Here is a 21,544-nt window from a genome sequence, read left to right on the forward strand (position 1 = left end):
TACAAGAAGCGAATTCGAGAAGATGTTGGTCAAGGTTTAGTACAACCAGCGATACTTTGCACTACCACATTCGAGTTGAAGGGACACATCCTGACTGCACTTAAGGATATCCCATTTTATGGGAAGGATCATAAGGATGCATTTATGGATCTAGATGAGGTCAACGACATTGCTAACTACTTCAATGTCCCGAATGTCAATAGAGATACCATCTTACTAAGGATGCTACCAGTCACTTTCAAAGGAGCTGCAAAAGACTGGTTAAAAGTACTTCCTCCTGGTACAATCACTACTTGGGCTCAAATGCGTGAGCAATTTCTAGATCATTTTTGCCCTCCTTCCAATATAGCTAATCTCAAGAAGGAAATAGACAACTTTGAGCAACAATCGGGGGAGTCACTATACGAAGCTTGGGAGTGCTACAAAGCGTTGTTAAGGAATTGTCATCAACATGATCTAAATGTTAAACAAGAGATGTCTATTTTTTATGATGGGGTCAATGTAATGACAAGACAACTCCTTGATTCTCAAGGTCCATTGACAAACAAAAATCCAAGGGAGGTTAAGGAGTTAGTTGAAGAATTCGCAAGACACTCTCGTGAGTACCACAACCCAAGACAAGATGAAGCAAAAGTCAGTGGGGAGCACATTCTGAAGAGAAGCTTGTATTATGGCAATGCTCAATACTATGGACCGGAGATTGACCTAAATGGACCAATCAATTAATGCAATAAGATTTGGTTGTGAGAGATGCAGTGGGCCACACATGACTAAGGATTGCCAATTGGATGAATATGAGTACAGGAAGAGTCATGTTTTTTACTCGAGTGGCGAAAAGTATGATGAAAATTGGAGGAAACCAAAGAAGGAGTGGCTACCTTATGATGAATACAAGAAGTAGAAGGAGGATAAATTCAGGCAGACTGGCCGGGGTTTTTACCAAAAAGAGCAACCACAAGGTGAGAAGAAAGTTGATTTGGAGTCTATGTTGGTTCGTTTCATGGAAGCTTCATAGAAGAGACATGATGATACTGATGCAACATTGAAGGATCAAAGAACAATGATGAAATAATAGCAGACCTTGATGAAAAATCATCAAGCCATGATCATTGACCAACAAAACTCACTGAGAAATCAGCAAGCCTCCATCAACAACCTTGAAGCTCAACTTGGCCAACTTACAACTTTGGTGAATGAGAAGCTATATCCTCAAATTCCTAAAAAGAGAACTCAATCCCATGTTATGGCAATTGATTCTGAAGAAGAAGCAATCTCTATGTTTTTAGAAGCCCCAGAAGTGGAGCCAAATCCATCCGGACTCACGTTTTGAGCCCGCCATGCTCATAACGTCGCTCAGTCTGAACAGAAAAATTCAGATTCCGTTCTGGCTTACCGACCGCCTTTGTCGTTTCTGTCTCGAGCACATCTCATTCCACTGGAAAGGGAACATCTGGAGTTTATTAAGCGAATAAAGGGTATTCCTATTAATACCCCTTTTATCGATTCACTTTCAAAAATTCCAGAATACGCGAAGTTCCTACATGATCTTATATACACTCGTTAGCAGTTGAAGAAGAATTCTAACGTCATTCTTAGTGAACAAAGTTCAAGATCTGTATTGGGAGAGATACCTAAGAAGATGGGAGATCCCGGACGCCTCACTCTTCCATGTGAGTTTGGTAACAATTTGAAGACTTATGCTTTAGCCGATTCTGGGGCTAGCATAAATTTGATGCCCTATTCATTCTATCAAAAGCTGAATATTCAGAAAATGAAGGCTACAAAGATGACGATCCACATAGCCAATCGTTCGGTGACTCACCCGAGGGAAATTGTAGAATACATCCTTGTTAAAATTTGGAAATTTGTTTTCCCAGTTGACTTTGTGATTATGGATATAAAGGAGGATGTTAATGTCCCAATTATCCTTGGTCGCCCTCTACTTAATACTGCTAGAGCTTTAGTGGATGTTCATGAATCCAAGATTACATTGAGGGTTGGTGATAATGAGGAGACTTTTGGAATACAAGATGGTTTTAAGGGTGAATATGTAAAAGGTGAGGTGTTCAATAGGGATGAAGATTTTAACAACGTAAAATTTCAATACAAATTTTCATTTTAAACACATAACTTCATTCATAAATAAATCCCAAAAATCCAACATTTCACATATTATCCGAATAAAACAAATCCCAATATCTCAATACATAAAATCCCTTAGTGTGTACGACTCATGTCGGCGCCTTTCCGCGATCCTCAATGGTACCTGAAACACATATCACATAACACGGTAAGCATAAATGCTTATTGAGTTCCCCAAAATACCACATACAACACATATGCCACAAGAGGCTAGAGTACAACCCTCCGGTCGATGTGTCTCAGCGGGACCCTCCAGTCCCGTAGCTCGTTGGATCCTCTGGTCCGGTCATAGCTCGTTGGACCCTCCGATTTGGTCTGTATCGTTGGACCCTTCGGTCTAGTCTATATCGTAGGATCCTTCGGTCCAGTCTATATCGTTGGACCCTCCGATCCGGTCTATCTCGTTGGACCCTTCGGCCCGGTCTATATCCTTGGACCCTCCGGTCCGGTCGATACAACACATAACATACATATATCACAATGCACATAATCTCATACATACACATAGCCCACAAGACCCTCCAATCTACACATAGATACCACTCTAGTTAATGTATAGTGAGAAGACTCACCTCGGGTAACTCGGATAATCTCGCACATGAATATATTGATCTATCCCCTGCTTAATCACACAAACAATATGCTCAATAAATAATGTCTCTCATAGGCTAGATTAAATCCCTTTCTACAATCCCACAGAAGGGTAAAAGACCATTTTACCCTTCCTTGACCCACAAGTCCAAATGTTGACTAAAACCATAAAAGTCAACGAACGTCAACATGGGGCAGTACGCGGCGCATACCAGCTCTTGTACGCGGGGCGTACTCCGGCGATCCAGAATTGGGGTCTCAAACCCTTAAGCTACGCGTACTTCGATTTACGCCCAACGTAAGTCTCAGTTTTATGCTCTTATGTATTTTTGGTCTTAAACGGTTAATATATAAACTCAAACTCCAGATCTTACATTTCTAAGGTCACTTAATCCATAATGTTGAAACCTTTAAGCCTTTGCATGGCTGTAATGGTCACTAATCACTCTAACACCTTTCCTCTTTCCTCATAAAGCCTTTATCTCATGCAAGACTTAATATTCACATCCAATATTGGATTTTTATGAACCCACAACTCATATTACTCTAAAATATTACAGATCTATGATTATGGAGACCAGTTGCTTAAAAAGCCTTCACCTTGGGACCAGAAACCGTAAAAATTGGTCCAAGAGCACAAATCAAAAGTAATAAGGAAAGCTTTGAGCTTTATACCTCCAAGTGATGCTCCTTCCTCTGTAGAATTCGGATCCAAGCTTGTACTCCAACTTCTACCCTCCACAAGAACCTCCTCTTCTTCTTCACTAACACACAAAGGCACTTTCTAGGTCAAGAACACATACACACACTAGCTTTAGAACGATAATATTGCTCTCCTAGGGTTTCTCTCTGTGGGATGGTGGTTGGGGACAAGACCATATCATTCCTTTTATAGCCCTCAAGCTACAATTAGGGTTTTACATCTGGGCCAGCTACGCCCGACGTAACCCTGGGTACGCCCAGCGTACCTAGGCGTGTCTGCATCCAAAATAAGCGCATGAGTACGCGCATCGTATTCTTCAGTACACCCAGCATACTCGATTGCCATACTTTTTTCCTTTAGTGCTAAATTTGACAACCTGATAAAGAAGAAGGGTTTAAGAGATGCACCTGAATTTCAGACTGTTAAAATTCTCCCCTACTAGAACCATAATTCGCCTTCGAAGTCTCATGCCACGAACAACTCTAGATACTGCTCCCGCATCTCCAACTCTGGCTCCCAAGTCAGCTCGGACCCTGTCTGATGTTGCCACTGGACCTGAACTAGTGGCACTTCCTTATTCCTCAGAACCTTGATCTTCCGATCCACTATTGCAATTTGTCTCTCAACATAATTCAGGCTCGCATCCTCCAGAATATCCTCCAGTGAAACAACTGTCGTCTCGTCAACAATACACTTCCTTAATTGAGATACATGGAAGGAATAATGTATCTGGCACAACTCTGTAGGTAGCTCCAAACGGTATGCTACCCTACCCAGCCTAGCGGTCACCCTGAAAGGACCAATGTACGGGGGTCCTATCTTGCCCCTCTTTCGGAATCGGATCACTACTTTCCACGAAGATACCTTTAGGAGTACGAAGTCTCCTACCTGGAACTCGATCCCGGACCGCCGCCTATCCGCATAACTCTTCTGGCGACTCTGAGTTGTTAACAACCTCTGTCTGACCTGTTGTATCTGCTCTGAAATCTGAAGCACTATCTCAGTGCTGCCCATCACTCGCTGCCCTACCTCTCCCCAGCAGATGGGAGTCCGACACCTCCTCCCATACAACAACTCGAAGGGAGGCATACCAATGCTCAAATGGTGGCTGTTGTTATAGGAAAACTCAGCCAACGGCAAATATGTGTCCCAACTTCCTTCGAAGTCCAACATACATGCTCTAAGCATGTCCTCGAGCATCTGAATCGTCCACTCACTCTTATCGTCCGTCTGTGGGTGCTAAGCGGTACTGAAATGCAACCTCATGCCCAAATCCTCATGGAACTTCTTCCAGAACCAGAAATTGAAACATACATCTCGATCTGACACAATCAAGATCGGTACTCCATTCCGCGATACCACCTCCCTCACATATATTTAGGCCAGTATCTATGCGGAAGAGCTCTCACTGATGGCAAAGAAGTGAGCTCTTTTCATCAGTCGGTCGACGATCACCCCAATTGCGTTGACACCCCTCGTGGTCCTTGGCAATTTGGTGATAAAGTTCATAGAAATATGTTACCACTGCCACTGGGGAACCTCAAGTGGCTGCAACTTGCCATGCGGAGATTGGTGCTCGGCCTTGACATCGAGACAGGTCAAGCACCTCTCAACGAACCACGCAACATCCCTCTTCATACACGGCCACCAATAGTCTATCTTTAGGTCCAAATACATTTTAGTGGCCCCCGAAAGGATCGAGAACCTCGACCTGTGCACCTCCAACATCAAACTGGTACGTGTCCCACCCGCAAACGACACCCAAATCCGACCCTGAAAGGTCATAAGCCCTCCGATATCGGTAACAAACTTAGATACCCAAATCCGACCCTGAAAGGTCATAAGCCCTCCGCTCTCTCTTGCGGTTCTTCGGTCTTACGGCCTGTGTCTGTGCCTCTCGAATGGTGTCCAACGCCGGAGTCATCACTGTCAACCACATACAAACGTCTCGTATCGGGGCACTCTCCGCCCTACGACTCAGGGCATTGGCTACAACGTTAGCCTTGCCCGGGTAGTACAGGATCTCCAGTCATAATCCTTTTCCACATCCAACCATCTCCTCTAGCGCATATTCACGTTGCGCTAATCCATAAAATAGTTCAAGCTCTTGTGGTCCGTGTATATGGTACACCAAACACCATACAAATGGTGACGCTAGATCTTGGGGGAGAACACCACTGCCCTTAACTCCAGGTCGTGGGTGGGATACCTCGTCTCATGAGGCTTCAGCTGCCTCGATGCGTATGCTATCACGTGCCCTTTCGGCGTCAGCACTGCACCCAACCCCGGTATTGATGCGTCACAATACACCACAAAATCCTCCATCCCCTCTTGAAGGGCTAACACCAGGGCTTCACATAATCTCTGGCAAAGTGTCTCGAATGAGGCCTGCTGCTCAGGACCCCAACTAAAAGCCACGCCCTTCCGGGTCAACCTGGTGAAAGGAACGACAATCTAAGAAAAATCCTTGATAAATCTCCGTTAATAGCTGGCCAACCCCAGAAAATTCCTGATCTCGGTGGGGGATCTCGGCACCTTCCATCTCATCACAGCCTCAATCTTGGTCGGATCGACCAATATCCCATTCTGGTTGACGAGATGCCCTTAGAACTGGACCTCTCATAGCTAGAAATCGCACTTGGCGAATTTGGCGTAAAGCCTTTCCGATCTCAAAGCTCCAAGAATATCTTTCAGATGCTCCTCATGCTACTCTGTGGATCCCGAATACACCAATATATCATCGATGAACACGATCACCGAACGATCCAAAATCAGCCTTCACACCCTATTCATGAGATCCATGAATGTCGCCGGTGCATTGGTGAGCCTAACAGGCATCACCACAAACTCGTAATGCCCATAACGTGTCTTGAACGCCGTCTTCTGGATATCCTCATCCCGCACTCTCATCTGATGATATCCAGACCTCAAATAAATTTTGGAGAACCAATGTGCTCCCTGCAACTGATCGAACATATCATTGATCCTTGGTAAGGGGTAACGGTTCTTAACTGTCAACTTGTTCAACTCCCGGTAATCAATGCACATCCGATGTGAACCATCCCTTTTCTTGACAAAAAGGATCGGCGCTCCTCATAGCGGGCTACTCGATCGAATAAACCCCTTCCCCAGTAGCTCCAGAAGTTGCGAGGATAACTCTTGAATCTCTGGCAGCACAAGACGATAAGGTGCCTTGGGAATAGGCGCCCCTCCCGGAACTAAATTGATGCAAAACTCCACTTGCCTCTCGGGTGGCACACCTGGAAACTCCTCGGGGAAAATGTCCGGGAACTCTCACACTATCGGTACATCATCAGCCGAACGCGACCTCTCCGCAGCCACTCGTGTGTCCATCACATAGGCCACAAACCCACTACAGCCCTGCTGTAGACTCGGCCTCGCTCTAGCAGCCGAACAAAACGTTGACCCAGAACGGGTGCCCTCACCGTACACCATAAGAACTCCCCCACTAGGGTCTCGTATGGTCACCACTTGTCGCTCGCAGTCAATTACCGCTCCAAATCCACCCAACCAGTCCATAACCACGATGACACAAACATCCCCCATCGCAATCGGGACCAAATCAATCGGGAACTCAACACCAAAGATCTCGAGTACACATCCTCGAACCACATCAGTGGCATACACCGCTCGCTCGTCAGCTATGGAAACTCGTAGAGGTCGATTCAACACCTCTCGACGGATACTGATGTGCTGACTAAAGGCTAATGGCACAAAAGATCGACTCGCACCCAAGTCAAATAACACCAAAGCAGGTACAGAACTCACAAGAAAAGTACCTACGCATATCATAATATAAGCACAATATCTCAAACTCGAAATAAATAGATGAAAGAGTACATACCAGCCATAGCATCGGGTGCTGTGCGGACCTCCTCCATTGTCAACTGGAAGGCTCTCCCGCGAGCCTTTGGTGCCTCGACCTTCACTGGCCGGGTCTCGGTAGCTCTAGCAGCAGGTGCAGATCCCTGTGCTGATCCCTGCTGCAGCTGTGGGCACTCGGCCTTCCGATGGCCAGTCTGGTTGCAATGAAACCAAACGATAAATCCATTAGGGCAATCCCTCACTTAATGCCCCTCCTTCCCACACTTGTAACATACCCCAACTCTGCACACCCCCTCATGGGTCTTCCCGCACTTCCGACAAGTACGACCCTTCAGACCCCCACATCTAGAATCAGCGGGCTTTGCCTGCTTGGCTGCCGGCTGAGCCTGCACCGGTCGCCTATCCCTCCTCTGAGACTCGGCCTCCTCCTCGACCTGAGTCACCAACTCAATCTCCCTCTTCCGGGTATTTTCCTGGAGCTCAGCAAATGTCCGGTATGACGAGTTCGCCACGAACTCATGAATATCCCTCCTTAGTATGCTCAAGTACCGGCTAATACGTGCTTACTCAGTACACACGTGCTCATGTCAAAACAACGCCCTCTCATGAAACATCAAAGTAATCACTGTCACATACTCAGTTCCATGCTTGAGGGACAAGAACTCCTGGGCTAGACGTTCTCTCTCCATAGGGGGAACATACTCATCTCCAAACATCACGGTGAACATCTCCCAAGTCACCGCAGTAAGCTCTGCATTAGTGAAGTCCGCCGTCACAAACTTCCACCAGTCCTTCGCCCCCAATCGAAACTGGTTCAGTGCAAACCGAACCCTTAGATGCTCCGGACACGAGCAGGTGTAGAAGCATCTCTTGATATCGGAAATCCATCTCATCATAGGAATCAGATCTTACGTCCCATCAAAATCTAGTGTCTTTGTGTTGTTGAACTCTAGGTATAGCAACGAGTCACACCCTTGAGGTCTAGCAACAACCACATTCGCAGTAGCTGCAGCAGCCACAGCCTCAGTATATGCCGTGTATCTCTCGTCAAACGTCTTAATCAAGGTGGTCTTTATAGACCCAAACATCTCTGGTGTCTTTGTGTGGATAGCCACAGCCACCTCATCGTGGATCATCTGACGAAGCTCCTTGTCACTCACGCTGCTCATCTCTGGTCTGTGGTGTGTCCCAACCATGATGTCTCTGAAATAAATCATAAAAATATCAGAGACTCGCTCGAATATACTCGCACTCGATAGCTCAACCCTACTTGTTCCTTAGTACCCTAAGGATTCTTACTTGGACTGTGCACTGATCTGGTGTTTTCAGTAGTACGGGCCCTATACTACGTTCCACACCGCATCAACATTCATTCCAAGTCCTCCTCCTAGGATCCTAGATCACAACTACTCTTTATCTCGCTAAGCATAGGATACCCCCCAAAAGACATCTCATATGATCCTCGCTGCTACCTACTCACTCTCAAGCATCTCATAGTAGCAGTAATCTCGTACGCTAAGGCATCACAAATCAGGCTACTCTAGTCCTAATATGAATACCTAGCCTACTCTAGCATTCGTAACATATCATATCATATCTCATCACACATAATGTAAGGGTATTTTGGGAAATCACCGTTCGGGCGCTGCCTGATCGTACACACTTCTCTGATCTACTCATTTGAAAAGCATTTACTCTTTTAGAAAAAAAGTGTTTTATCGTGAAAATTTTCTCAAATCCTCAGTTTGAGTTCAGATATGCCCGAAGGTGCATCTGAATCCCTCAAACCAAGGCTCTGATACCAACTTGTAACAACATAAATTTTCAAAACAAATTTTCATTTTAAACACATAATTTCCTTCATAAGAAATCCCAAAAATCCAATGTTTCACATATTATCCGAATAAAACAAATCTCAAGATCTCTATACACAAAATCCCTCAGTGTGTACGACTCATGCCGACGCCTTCCCATGATCCTCGCTGGTACCAGAAATGCATATCACATAACACGGTAAGCATAAATGGTTAGTGAGTTCCCCAAAATACCACATACAAAACATACACCACTCGAGGGTACAGTACGACCTTCCGGTCGATATGTGTCAGCGGGACCCTCCAGTCCCGTAGCTCGTTGGACCCTATGGTCCGGTCATAGCTCGTTGGAGCCTTCGGTCCGGTCTGTATCGTTGGACCCTTTGGTCCGATCTATATTGTTGGACCCTTCGGCCTGGTCTATATCCTTGGACCCTCCAGTCTGGTCTATACAACTCATAGCATACATTTAACACAATGCACATAATCTCATACATACACATAGCACACAAGATCCTTCGATCTACACATAGATACCACTATAGGTAATGTATAGTGAGAAGACTCACCTCAGGTAACTCAGATAACCTCGCACACAAATATACTGATCTAGCCCCCACCTAATCACATAAAGAATATCCTCAGTAAATAATGGCTCTCACAGGCTAGATTAAATCCCTTTCTACAATCCCACAGAAGGGTAAAAGACCATTTTACCCCTCCTTGACCCAAAATTCCAAATGTTGACTAAAACCCTAAAAGTCAATGAAAGTGAACAGGGGGCAGTACTCTGGCGATCCATAATTGGGGTCTCAAAACCTTACGCTGCGCGTACTAAGATTTACGCCCAACATAAGTCTCAGTTTCATGCTCTTATGGATTTCTGGTCTTAAACGGTTAAGACATAAACTCAAACTCCAGATCTAACTTTTCTAAGGTCACTTAGTCCATAAAGTTGAAACCTTTATGCCTTTGCATGGCTGTAAAGGTCACTAAACACTCTAACACCTTTCCTCTTTCCTCACAAAGCCTTTATCTCATGCATGACTTAATATTCACGTCCAAGATTGGATTTTTAAGAACCCACAACTCATATGTAAAACCTGGTTCATGGTACGTATTTTTAAATTAAGTATTTTGCATTTTGGCCTGGGACTCGGCGAGTTGGTGGCCCAACTCGTCGAGTTGAAGCGGTTTGGACACGGGAGGTAAGTGGCTGACTCGGCGAGTCAGAGACCGGACTCGACGAGTCCGTGCTGTGTAGACAAAAACCCTAATATGAGGGTTTGCACCTTATATAAACGCCTTAACTCAGCATCCCTTGTCCCTAACACTCCCCTAGAGCTGCATATCAAAACCCTAGCCGATTGTGTGTGTGTTAAGATCATTTTGGTGCTTTTGTTGGCTTGTGAAGCTTGGAAGGAAGAAGAGTAGCTTGAGTATTCGACTTGGGGCTTGTGGATCTAGAAATCTCATTCCATCTTCAGCTTAATCAAGGTAAAATGCTCCTGCTTTAGTCTTCCATTTGGTTGTTCATCTTTAGATAGTATATCTTGGGTGCATTTAGGGCTTTCAAGCCATTTTCAGATTTAAAGGGTGTTATGCGGACTCTAGCCTTCAGATCTGGGCCATAAGAGGGGTCTCATGGCATAAAGGTGCCAACTTTAGGGCCATGAGAGCCCCATGCACATTGTAGGACACTTTATATGGATTTTTGAGCTAAAAACGCCATGCGTGTGCATCAAGTTTGGAACTTTACGTATAAAATGGACATTAGGAGGCTAGATCTTTTTGGTTTTGGTGTGTTAGACCTCTTTAAAATCGACTGTATGGAATTGGTCAAGGTTGGACTCGGTGAGTTGCTCTTGGCACTCGACGATTTGGTGACCATTGTGCACCCAAACCCATTCGGTGAATGGGTAAGTGTTAGGAAGGAAGTCCCTTGTGGGTTTAGACGCGAAAAGGGATCTGGAAGTCATGGGACTCGGCGAGTGGTATGAGCAGACTCGGTGAGTCCATCGCGATCTCCCAATCTTTCAATATGGACTCGACGAGTTGTTAATACAACTTGGCGAGTCATAGATGGGACAAGTCCTTAAATTGGAGATGAACTCGGCAAGTTCAAGAAGGAAGTCGGCAAGTCGGATGAAGATGGTCCCGATGTTATGATTGAAGGAGAACGCGTTGAGTTTTGCTAGACTCGACGAGTAGAGCCAGGGTTTTGTGTGGGTTTAGAGAAGCATGGACTCGACGAGTTGGTAGGCCAACTCGGCGACTCAGGTCAACTAAAGGTTGACTTTGACCAATGTTGACATCGACTGAACTTGAACTGACCCTGTTTAGGGTTGTATGTGATGTGTGTTGACTTGAAGGTTGTCGTGTAGGGATCGAGGAGTCGTTGGGAGTCGACTTCTGCGCCGAGGATAGTTTAGACACTACACGACATTGAGGTGAGTTACCTTCCAGTAGGGTTGGGTCTAAGGCCACAATGCCGGCCCACCAAAAAGGGGTATTTAAAATATAATGGTCTTTGTGATAATTATCTTGGTCTGGTTATGTGTTAGTTATGACGTTATCTGGCTATTATGTGATGTGTATGATAGGGATTAGTTTCCCTAACAGTGGTCCCTAGGACCCAAGGGTAGGTCAGTACCCGGATATGCCTGATTGTATGGTTATATCTGTTGATTGTATGCTAGTTGTAGGGGTGAAATAGTCCCGATTACCTATTAAAAGATATCGATGTTGATTAGCAGTTGAAAGATATCGATGTTGGTTACCAGTTGAAAGATACCGATGATGGTTACCAGTTGAAAGATACCGACGATATGGTATGGTATGTGGTATGATGGGGGAACTCACTAAGCTTTGTGCTTATAGTTTTGGTTTTGGTTTCAGGTACCTGTTCGTCGAAGGGGAAAGAGCCAACGGTGTAGCAGCGGATCACACACACACACATGTTTCTGCAAGATGTTTTTCGGATTGTACCCTGATTTTAATACTTTTGATGTTATGCTTTGAAATACAACATTATGATTTTGTAATGGAATATTTTATTGACAAGGTTTTGGTAAAATGTTTATTAAATGAGTTAGTTCAAAAATGTAATTTTTGGCCTTGAAATTTGGGTCGTTACAAGTTGGTATCAGAGCCCTGGTTTGAGGGAGTCAGACACACCCTCGGGGGTGTCTGGACTCAAACCGAGGGACTAAAAGATCTTTTAAGGAAAAATGGTTTTCTAATGTTTACACTGAGAATTTTTTTTAGAAAGACAAAGTGTGTGATGCGTGCAACCGGCTGGGCTCAAGTAAGTTTTCCCCAAGATACCGATACTTGTTATGTTATGTTATATGGTTTTGGTTCAGAGAACTGCATGCTAGAATATGACTAAGGATCTAGGAGGATGCCTTCTGTGCCTGATATATATGTTTCTAAGAATTGCATGCTAGTTAGGGCTACAGATCTAGGAAGGATGCTTTATGTGCCTGTTGTATGAGCTGTATGCTTGGACTGTTTAGTCAGTAGTAGGATGGCCTGTGTAGGTTATGCATGGTTTGGATACTCAAAGCACGAATGTTGCTTTCTTTGTGCTATGGGGGCTTTGATCAACTTCAACTAACTAAGGAGTGGATATGTAACAGTATCCGCAAGCTTATTAGGGGGAGGTGGTGGGGATTCGTAGTGCAGCTGATGGCGGAGAGTGCCCTAGGGAAGCCTAGGATGAGGTTAGTAGAAAGGGTATCGGTAAAAAGGGACTTAGTGAAGTCGAAGCAATTTGTGAGGAAACTATGGATTGATGTGGAAGGTAGCATGGGCCCGTACTACTGAAAGCAGAGGATCCATACTCGAATCAAGGAGGGCCTAGATGGAACCGGGAAACTTGGAAGTGTGAATGACCTCCAGAAAGTATATGTGACCCTGACATTCGTATATTTATTGACTCAGAATAGTGGTCACGCGATATGGAGAAGGAGGTTCAGGATCCGGGTGAGGATCGGGCTCGTGGGCAGGATCCGAGCATATGGATGATGGGTTACGCGATTTCATTGCGTCCGAGATCACGAGGGGTATCCTTGATGCGACGTCTGTTATCTTCGGGTCGATCAAGGAGGGGATCATTGAGCTGATGGAGGATTGCCTCTGAGCGTTCCGGAATGACTTGGCGACCAGCCAATGAGGACCACGCACACTGTCCTTTAAGGACTTCAGAGGGAGTGGTGCGCCAGATTTCCACGGGGTGAAGGACCCCATTGCTGCCACACGATGTATTGCGAACATTGAGTCTGCACAGCTGACCAGCTTCTTCCCTGAGGGGTCGAAGGTATGATTTTCAGCAGGGTGTTTGAGGGACCGGGCTAGGGATTGGTGGGAGTTGGTTGGTGACTCTCTGGGAGCCTCGACTGTTGAGGCTATGACATGGTCGGATTTTGTGACCCGGTTCAGAGTAGAGTTTGCACCAGCTGTAGAGCTTCAACAGCTGGCCAGAGAATTCTTGGATATGAGACAGACTACGGAGGCTGTGGCGGAGATCACCTCCACGTTCTGGGAGAGGGCTTTATTGGTGCCCCAGTATGCGGGTGATGAGGACATGAAGAGGACCCGCTACAATGACATGCTATCAGCTAAAATCCGGGAGCATGTCAGTTTTTCAGCTTGCCCTACCCTGGATTCCATGATTGCTAGGGCTAGGGAGAGGAAGATCGATCTGGAGCACATCCGGAAGAGGAAGGCAGAGGAGGGGCAGACGGCGGGGGCTTCGGGGAAGAAGCCCAAGGGATCCGAGGGTAGGCCAAAAGGCCAGTCAGGGCAGGACCGCTGTGGAAAATGCGGTCGGTCACACGAGGGAGCTTGTCGCACTGGGCCGGGTTCAGGCTTCTACAAGTGCGGCAACGTCGGACATTTTGGCAGGAACTATACTACCCCTACTCCGGCGATACAGATGTCAGACCTAATTTGCTTTCATTTAAATCAGAAGGGCCATAAAAAGGCCAGTTGCCATAGATTGGCAGCAGTGGCGGCGCCGACTCCAGCGACAGGTTGGGTTATGGATGGCCGGAAGGTCAAGATGGAGGCTCCAGTGGTTCGGAGCCGAGCATTTCAACTGACAGCCGAGGAGGCACGCGCTGCACCTGATGTGGTGACGAGTATGATTTCTTATCCTTATGCTTTTATAGTATATCACTGTGATTTTGATATATCATGTGCCTTGGTTAGGATCGTTCCATGTGAACAGAATCCCAGTGCAGATGTTGTTTGATTCCGGTGCGACCCGATCATTTGTCTCTCTTGCACTTACCGAGAATTTTCTGGAGTCTTCGGGCATGTTGGATTTCCCTCTAGAGGTCGAGATTACGGACGACCAGTCGGTACGAGCATCGGAGGTCTATCGGGATTGTGTTTTGAGGCTGTTCGAGGAGCGTTACCTGGTAGACATGGTTCCTATTCCGTTGAGAGGCAACAAGGTGATTATAGGAATGGATTGGTTGAGTCCCAATGGGGCGGTGATAGATTGCGCGCATCAGTTGGTTCGGATCAGAACCCCAAGTGGGGGAGAGTTGGTAGTTCAGGGCGAGAGGCCGCAACGAGGACCAGTGGTATGTTCAGCAGCGAGAGCCAGGCTTTACCTTCAGCAGGGTTGCGTAGGATATGTTGCCTATGTAATGGACACCCGGAAGGCGGGTAAGGCAACCGTGGGCGATGTTCCCGTGGTGCGTGAGTCTACGGACGTATTCCCCGAGGAGTTTCTATTGGAATAGTGTCTAAGGCTACAACTATATTAGGCAAGTATTTGATCTGATTGTGCATAGTCCTTTTGGGTTGCCTTCACCTTAGCAACTTGACAGGATGATTTATTATGAGAGAATAAATATTATTAATATATTATGAGGATAATATAAGGAATAATAATATTGTTATTTGATTAATATAAGTCTTAAATTAATTAGAATTAATTTGGTGACTTAAAGAGATTAATTAAATAAGAGGGTATAAACTGTCAATTGTTTGATAGTTACACTTTGGGCTGTAAATCCTTCTTGGATAGGGTTGGATGATTTCTAGGGCTTGGCATAAGCCACAAATCGTCCAAGGGCTTATCTTGGAAAGGATTTGGATTGCTTTGAGTAAAGATTATCCAACTAGGGTTTAAGGGTGAAACCCTAGGAGCCTTACAAGTATAAATAGACCCTTGCGGCAAGGGAAATCGACACCTCTGCTAAAGCAAAGAAACCCTGGCCGATTTCTATTCCCTCTCCTCTTTCTCGAATCATCCTCTTGCTAGTTGGTGTTTGTAAGCCATTAGAGGAGTGACATTTGTGACTCTAAAGATCCAAGAACAAGAAGATCAAACAAGTGTTTTAAGGTATACTTCTAACTTTGATTTTGTATTGTTCTTATACTCTATTAGTTATTAGAAGTCTTGGATCCAATGTATGTTTAATTAGAGAAACCTAGATCCAAGCATTAGGTTTGCATGTGCACATAAGAATGTTCATATGGCCAAAACCCATCAGTGGTATCAGAGCCTAGATTGGTTTCTATTAAATTAATGCTTGATTGTTTGTTTCTTGTTTGAAAAATTCGAATTTTGTGGTTCTGTGTCATGAACTTGACGAGTCCAGTTGGGAACTCGATGAGTCCGAGCGTCAGGAAGGGCCAAAATCGGGATTTTTTGATATTTATCTTATGGAAACTTGCCTTTGTCATATTAGATCAACCCTAATCCGATTTCTTGATATATATGACTATAATCTTGATCTAATTAAAGATATTTATCAATTAATAAAATATTTATTAATTATTTTGATTAAATTGGTAAATTAATTTGCAAGAAATCATTAAATAAATCAAATATGGATAATTATGGAATTAATTGTTAATTAAGATTATTTGTTTTTGATCCTCCATGTTTTAAATGTTTAAAACTTGCCCTCAAGTTTTGAAATTTATGTTTTGTGATTAAAAGTTTAATTTAGACAATTTAAATTTCAAGCCCCAGAATTTTACAAGTTTAAAATCCAACCCTATACTAATATAATATTACAAGATTAGTATGTATATATATGTATAACTAAAACGCTAGTCTTACCGTTAGTAGACCTCATTCACGAAGCCGTTCTATAAGGTGGGTATAAGGTTGCGGCCTATAAAATGGCGCTTAATGGGTGTACACTCAGACCCACCGCTTGCTTGATCGGTGGAGGGTCGTTAGCCGAACGGGTAGGATAGGGCAACCTCATCCTCTCATTAAAAGTATAATTTGAAATATAAAGTAACTACATGTTTTTCAAAAATTTCCCAATCTTAGTTACTTTAGGAAAAGTGAATTGATGCAATCCCATGAAATTACACTTTGCACCCTTGCTAAGAAGTTAGTGGAGCGTGTGTGGTTTACCGGCACACTAATTGGTTCTAAGCAAAGGTGGCAAAGGGTGATTCATTGATTATCATAGTTTGATGGAGCGTGTGTGGTTTACCGGCACATCGAATAGGTGATCGTTACAATGAAGGCACCATGTAAATTTGCATGGTAATTTACACCCGCTTTGTGATCCTCGGTATCCCAGTCACAAACAAGAGGGGCATATCGAGATTTAAACATGCCATTGAAAAGTTTCAATGAACCTCATCTAGACCTAGGAATTCTCAATACATTTAGAACTTAAAGTTATGTTTTGTGGTGGAGAATTAGTGAATCGTCATTCACTTACCTTCAAATTGTTTGCATGTTAGATTACGACATCCCTTTTCGAATATGTGAATATTTTTGTTGGATCCTTGTAACACCGTGAATTTCAAAATAATTTTTCGCATAGTATAAAAACATATTCATTTAATTTTCATAAAAACATTAATGTTTAAAACTCCAATCCATGTCATACAAAAATCCCAAGATCACAAATCATAAAAATCCCATGTGTGTGTACTGATCAAGCCAGCGCCTTCCCACGGTCATCGCTAGTACCTGAAACAAATAACACCAACACTGTAAGCATAAAGCTTAGTGAATTCCCCAAAATACCACACATAACACATATTAGCCACTCGAGGCTATAACTCTGTGGGTCCAGAGACCCTACTCTGTGAACCCATTGGTTCTAACTCTGGGAACCTTCCGGTTCCAACTCTATAAACATGACAGCATAAATCACATATAAATAATGCAGTACAACACATAACATACATATAGCAGACAAATACTCTGTCACATAACTCTGATTACCTACTCAAGGTAAAGTATAGTGAGAAGACTCACCTCGCATATCTCGATAACTCGCAAATCCTGGAAATCACTCGCGCTCGATCCTCCGAGCTATAATCCTCCTATAACACAATATATCTCTAATTAACACTTCCTCAACTAAGGTTGACTACCCCCATCGAGTCAACACTGGTCAACTTTGGTCAACGCTCAACGGTCAACTTTGATCGGACTCGGCGAGTGCACTAGAGCGACTCGGCGAGTCTATACGTGTTCACTGACTCCCTAGGATCCTTTCTTGACACGTCGAGTTCTTCCCTAACACGACGAGTTCCACCTGACATGAATCGAGGGGCCACCACGACTAAACTCGCCGAGTCTCAAGAACAACTCGGTCCAGCTCGACTCAGTCCACCTGTCAACCCTCTCTAACTCTCCCTAACTCACTGAGTAAACCCCTTAACTCGGCAAGACCACTCGCTGAGTAGTTAGGGACAATCTTCATGCTACTCGCCGAGTCTGTTCTTCGGACTCGGCGAGTCTAAGCAGTGCATGAACTCAAACTCACTCCTGAGGTCAGATCCGTTCCATTAACTTATAGATCCAGCCCTTCCAAGCACACTCATCACGTGAAGTTTCAATCTTGACTACCATGCAACGCCTACAAGGCTTTTTTTGGTGAAATGACATCTAAAATGGTAACCTAAGTCCCCAACTCAAAAGGAAAGGCATAAAGTAGAGAATTTGGGACTCTCTGGACCTACTAAGGTCTAGATCTAGGTACCATTTCCCCATGGGACCTCTCACACTCCAATTACAAGGCAAACAAGGCATGAAGAAACCCTAGATTTGACCATATCAAGAAAAACACGAGAATAAGCTCTGAATGTTACCTCAAATAGCTTCCTCTGCCGAAATGGAAGTAGATCCATGCTCCCCAACTTTCCTAGCTTGACCTTCCTCTTCCTTTCTTGCAAACACACACAAAGATGGTGAATAATGGCCTCTTATCTCACTCACAAGGTCTCTCAGATGCTCTGGTGCTCTTAAGGTCGAAGGTAGCCGCAATAAAGGGTTATAAGGTTCTTTAAATAGGGCTCAAGGCCGGGACATTAGGGTTTCATTAAACAGTGTGGACTCGCCGAGTCCACTCTTGGACTCGACGAGTCCGGACGCGAACCCGTGTCCAAATCCGCGATCATACTCGGCGAGTCTAGGCTCCAACTCGCCGAGTCTCCTCACAATTTACCAAAAATAAATAAATGAATAATACCTAGGAATCCGGGCTGTTACAATTCTCCCCCACTAGAACTAGACTTCGCCCTCGAAGTCTCGCTCTACAAATAACTCTGGATGCTGCTCACGCATCTCATGCTCCGATTCCCAAGTCATCTCGGACCCCTTCCGATGCTGCCACTGAACCAAAACCAGGGGTACCTCTTTGTTCCTCACAACCTTGATTTTCCGATCTCTGATGGCCACTGGTCTCTTAGCATAATTCAGGCTCGCATCCACCTGAATATCCTCTAATGGAACCACTGCCGACTCATCGGCTATACAATTCCTCAGCTGCGACACATGAAAAGTGTCGTGAATCTGCCCCAACTATGCTGGCAAATCCAAACGATTGGCTACCCGGCCTACCCTCGCGATTACTCGGAAAGGACCAATATATCGGGGCCCCAACTTGCCCCTCTTCCTGAATCGAATCACTCCTTTCCAAGGAGAGACCTTCAGGAGTACAAGGTCGCCGACCTGAAACTCAAGCTCGGACCGGCGTCTGTCTGCATAACTCTTCTGACGACTCTGAGCGGTCAACAACCTCTGTCTGACCTACTGGATCTGCTCTGTCATCTGAAGCACGATCTCTGTGTTGGGTTTTGAGCATTCTAACACTTCCTAAGTGTACATGCAACCCTAAATACCTTGGATCTATGTTTTCTCTATTATACATGCAAATAAGAACTTCCAAGGTATTATTCTAATCTAGCATACAAAACAATAACTATAGCAAGATAGAATACATACCTCTTTGGTGTAGACAATCTTCATGTAGCTTGAGTGCCTAGTGCCCCAAGTGTGACACCTCAAATGGAATCACAATCATCAAAACACTTGGAATGATTTGAGAGAATTCTACACTCTTCAAAATCGGCTAGCCCTTTCTTCACTATCTCTAGTGGCCGATTTTTCCTCAATAATAAGATGCTTATATAGTTACACAATTAGGGTAAACTCTTAATTGTCATGGCTTTCCATTTCCTTGGATCCATGGGTACAAATACACCATGGAGCATCCATGGACCATCCTATGGGTTTTAGCCCAACTTGATTATCCATGGAGCATTAGCCCACTATACAAGTATGGATGATTTACACAATCAACCCATATATTTAATTAGTCTTCTTTTTGATCACTTAATTAATCCTAGATTAATTCTTGATCAATACTAATTAAATAATCTCATTATTCTTATTATTAATATACTAGAACTTATAATATATTAATAACCATAAGTGTCTTATTTCTCTCATCCAAGTGCATGATGGTATGCAACCCAAATGGACCATGTCGGGTCGGGTCAAGTCTTACCAATTATAGTTATGGACTTAGACATTAATCCAACAGTCTCCCACTTGGATAAGTCTAAAACTATTATTGCGTATGACTTCAGGAACCAACCGGCAATCGTAGCTCTCAAAAAGCTTCTGTCGAACTCTGACCTTGTAGATGAACTCTGACCTTTGTCAGTGACTTGTCCATTAGATAAGGGATCATATATTCCTCCATTCTAGATATCATATGGACTGAGACATGGATTATAATCATTCTCTCTGTCCATTTGTTGTTTCCCGATTTCCGATTTATGACGACTGACTAATTGAACAAATCAAATCAGTCCTGGCCCGGCCGAGCACTTCCATTTGTCATCATCAAATCATCGAGGGGCCCACAGATATCACTTTTATCCCGAAGGTAAAAGGAATGGATAAACTTCGACTCATATGGCTTGTTCTACTACTTGTTGAATCATACACAAAGGCACGTTTTATAGCACCGAGTTACCAAATGCGTTTTCGTGCTATCAATGTACTATCAACTCATAGTAACAACTCATATCTCTAGGTTTGAAGAATATAAGATATTATCGTCTCATGATCACTCGTGATAAAATCCATGAAGTGATTCCAATGAGCGCGGGTTGAATCCAATACTCATAACTTATGAGCACTCATGATTGTTGTAGCCTTGTCCAACACCTTAGACCTCTACAACCCATCATGACAGTCTTAATTCATATCTACTTCCAAAATATGACCGACTGTGGATGGTTTGAATAACTTAGTCATTCCGGAAGAATAACCCAGTTTATTCGGGAAGTCAAAACATGCAAAGTGAAACACAATAATAATTGAATCCAATATGGTATCAACCCTTTGAACATAAATAAAACACCTTTTATTTATCACCATATGATTACACATTATTCATTGTATACTGTTTCAGCTATCAACTTTATTCTTGAATTTAAAACAATAGTTGTCCCATGCTCCAAGCATGTACACTATGTTTTCTTAAACACTAGTCATGCCACACACCAAGTATGCATACTATGTTTGTCTATGATCTTTACTTTGTGAACTAGATCCATTGAACATAACTTTAATGATTCTCTTTTCACACTCCCAAATCCTTACTGCAAATGCAAGAATTCCAAATTCATGCCATTTACTGAAATCTGTTAGATTCTAAACTTATATGCATTGATACTCTTGTAATGATTATGCACAAAGTCATAAAGACTTGACAACAATCATTACAGAGCATTCCAAAGGAGATCAACTCCTTGGAAATATCCTTCTTGCATTAAGTTTCCTTAATCTTACACAGATTGAAATTTCTAACTTTGAAACATTTCCAGATTCCATTCTGACTTATCACTTCTGAACAGGAGTTGCCTCCTTACAGACTATGTCAATATGGTCCTTCCAGAATTATCACTATAATTCCAACTGTCCTTGAGCAACCAATCTTTGGTAAACCTTAGATTGTCCTCGACAATTGTTTAATCCTTTTAGTCATATCCAGTTCTAAACCTTTTCCCTTCTTAATGCCCTAGGCATTTGGAAAAATTTAGAACGGATGATTATAGCACATGTAATCGATCCTATATCCGAAGCATATGGGACACGATTCATGATGTCTCACATAAAGACTAAACCAGTCTTTTGCTATAACATTTCCAT

At 43.8% G+C, this 21,544-nt stretch overlaps 1 non-coding gene across 1 annotated transcript; it reads right to left on the reverse strand.

Annotated features, from left to right (window-relative positions):
• Positions 1–351: 351 nt before the first annotated feature.
• LOC111879335 (small nucleolar RNA R71) lies at positions 352–458 on the reverse strand. The gene has a single exon (XR_002846061.1). It is a non-coding gene; the product is annotated as a small nucleolar RNA R71 (small nucleolar RNA).
• Between the last annotated feature and the right edge of the window lie 21,086 nt (positions 459–21,544).

The sequence above is a fragment of the Lactuca sativa genome, chromosome 3 (genome assembly GCF_002870075.4).
Source record: "Lactuca sativa cultivar Salinas chromosome 3, Lsat_Salinas_v11, whole genome shotgun sequence".
NCBI classification, from domain to species: Eukaryota; Viridiplantae; Streptophyta; class Magnoliopsida; order Asterales; family Asteraceae; genus Lactuca; species Lactuca sativa.